We start from the raw sequence: 2,908 nt of genomic DNA, 5'->3' as shown, positions 1-2,908 counted from the left end.
CCTCCTCCTCCTCCTCCTCCTCGGGGCGACCCGGCGACGAGACCTGCCCCGCGCGCTCTGCCAACCGTGCCCACCTCCCGCCCCCCCGGAGCCCAGGCTCTCCTTCCCCAGCCGGACAAAAGGACCGAGAGAAAACTTACCCGGACTGCCACGCAAAAAAAAAACAAAACAACCAAACAAAACTCTGATCCACAGCTTCCTGGGTTTAACTTTTAATTTTTAAAAACAACAAAAGCAGAAACCAAAAGCCTCCTAGGTTGGAAGTGGGCGTGAGAGGAAATGCTAGGGGGAGGCGCTTCGTTCCCTCGTCTGCTTTTGCACCCCCCCTTTTCTGGCCCCTGCCTGGGGCTTTGATGTTATCTGGTGCACCGCCTCCGCTGGGTTCAGACCGTGGGCTCCGCGCCCAGAGTGATACACAGATATTTGGCACTTTTAAATGCCGGTTTGAAGGGAGGGAAGCAGGTGGTCACGGTGAAGGATTCCCACTTCTCAGCCCCGGCCTTGAGAAAGGAGCTTCTGTCCGTCCCAAGCTTCCCTTTTGTTACCTGGACTGAAATGAACAAACCCTCAATCTAGTTAATCCCCGGGAGAAGGGCCATGTGGCATTTTTTTCTGTTAGACTTCACACCAAAAAAAAAAAAAAAATGAGGCCTTCTGAATCAGATTCATTTTCCCTCCACTCAGCACAAACTTACAAGGTGGTGGTGTACGTTTTCTCAGGCTTTGTTTGGTTTTCTGATCTCCGTTTTGAAAGTAAATATGATTTCCCTTCTAAGATAGACCTGCAGCCTGGGAGAGACAAGTTACCTCTGAAGAATATTTTTTGTTGTTGAGTCGTTCAGTCGTGTCTGACTTCTTTGCGACCTCATAGACTGTAGCCCTCCAGGCTCCTCGGTCCAGGGGATTCTCCAGGCCAAGAATACGGGAGTGGATTGCCGTTTCCTTCTGCAGGGAATCTTCCTGACCCAGGAATCGAACTCATGTGTCCTGCAAGTCTCCTGTATTGCAGGCAGATTGTTCACCTCTGAGCCATCTGAAGAATATAAACTGGGTAATAACATGCTCTTTATATACCATTCTTACAGGTTAGAGTCTCCCAGAACCTTCCCCGTCCCATTATGGAAAGCTTATAACTGTTGATTTTATCTTTGCTGGACACTAGCAGAAACTGAATGCATTTTTACATTAGGTTAGCAGTCTCAGGACCATCACAAACAGAGCACTAACAAAGAATGCTTTTTTTTTTTTTAAACAGATTAGCAATCAAATATTGCACAGTCTGCCATTCAGCTGACTATTCATCCACTTTATGCCAACACCGACCTTGTTCAGGCCTTGCCCTCTGGGAGTTTACAAATTAATGGAGACAGAATAAACACATGGAAAAAATACCTAGAGGGAAAAAAAGATACAAGAAGAAGCTTATAAACAGAGCCAATTAAAGCTATACAGTTACTTACATGATTGCTGAGAGCTTTCTGGACTGGGTGGAGGGCAGGATTATCAGAGAAAGTTTCATCTTGAGGGTGAGTTCTGAGTAGGATTTTGAAGGAGAGAAGGTTCATGCTTTGGCAATAGGATGAGAATAGCATTCCAGACAAGGGAAATAGCTTGAAGGTGAGAGCAAGTGAACATGTGTGATGGATTTTCTGGCTAGAGCCACAGGTCAAAGTAAATGTGGAAAAAAGAAGGGTGGCCATATAAATGCAGCCTCCCAACTAGGGTACTTTTGAGAGGGAGCAAGAGGCCATGAATGCCCCCAATGAGAGGCATTCGCCTGTCACTCCCAGCCAAATGGGAAGAATGTGTTCTCTCCTAGTGAGATGTGAACTTTGAAGACTGAATGCCCTGGGGAAAGCTTTCTTGGGCATCCTTAGGAAGGAATTAAGTCATGATGCTACATGTTCTTTGGAGACATTTTGGACTCAGAACGATCTTTTAAAGGAAAATTATTATTACTGCTGGATTTAGAATCTTCATGGTAGTATTTTTAATGACAGTAGTAATAGTAGTACTTCTGTAGCAACAGAGATAGTGGTAGCGTAGATCTTCCTTGATTTACAGTGGTGTTGTGCCCAGTAAACCCATGGTAATTTGAAAATATCATAAGTCAAAAATGCATTTAATACACCTAATCTACTGAACATCAGAGCTTAGCTTTGTGTGGGTGCTCAGTCGTGTCCAACTCTTTGCAACCCCGGGGACTGTAGCCCAGCAGGCTCCTCTGTCCATGGGATTTTCCCAGGCAAGAATACTGGAGTGGATATCCATTCCCTTCTTCAGAGGATCTTCCCATCCCAGGGATCAAACCCAGGTCTCCCACATTGCAGGCAGATTCTTTACAATCTGAGCCACCAGGCAAGCCCAAGAAAACTGGAGTGGGTACCCTATCCCTCCTCCAGGGGATCTTCCCAACCCAGGGATCAAATCTGAACCCACATCTCCTGCATTGCAGGCGAGTCTTTACTACTGAGCCTCCAGGAAGCCTAGAGTGTAGCCTAGCCTACTTTATACGTGCTCAGAACACTTACATCAGCCTTCAATTGGGCAAAAGCATCTAACACAAAGCCTATTTGATAATAAAGTTTTGGATATCTCATGTAACTTATTGAATACTGTACTGAAAGTGAAAACCTGAGTGGCTGTATGTATTTGCTTTTTTACCCTCTTGATGATGTCGCTGACTGAGAACTGTGCCACTGCCCAGCACTATAGTAGTGTGAATTGCTAACCTGGGAAAAGATCAAACTGAAAAAAAAGTATGATTCTGATTGAATCTTGCTTTTGCAGTATTTTTTAGTTTAAAAAAAAAGTAACTCAAACCATCCTAAGTCCAGGACACTCTGTGTATCTGTATCACCAAAAAATAGTGTTAGTAGCATTTGTATCGGAGAAGGCGATGGCACCC

The 2,908-nt window shown here is 45.1% G+C and overlaps 1 protein-coding gene across 3 annotated transcripts in view; it reads right to left on the bottom strand.

The window, feature by feature from the left end:
• Nucleotides 1-297, bottom strand: part of HIVEP1 (human immunodeficiency virus type I enhancer binding protein 1) — a 137,981-nt gene extending 137,684 nt beyond the window's left edge. For all 3 annotated transcript variants that reach the window (XM_010835877.1, XM_010835878.1, XM_010835879.1), the window contains exon 1: nucleotides 141-297. The gene's annotated coding sequence lies outside the window, so the exon portion shown is untranslated. The remainder of the gene's footprint in view (nucleotides 1-140) is intronic.
• Between the last annotated feature and the right edge of the window lie 2,611 nt (nucleotides 298-2,908).

Source organism: Bison bison, unplaced genomic scaffold (assembly GCF_000754665.1).
Source record: "Bison bison bison isolate TAMUID 2011002044 unplaced genomic scaffold, Bison_UMD1.0 scf7180017864053, whole genome shotgun sequence".
Classification (NCBI taxonomy): domain Eukaryota; kingdom Metazoa; phylum Chordata; class Mammalia; order Artiodactyla; family Bovidae; genus Bison; species Bison bison.
The sequence above is the reverse complement of the archived record's forward strand: the minus strand, read 5'-3'. Positions and strand labels throughout refer to the sequence as shown.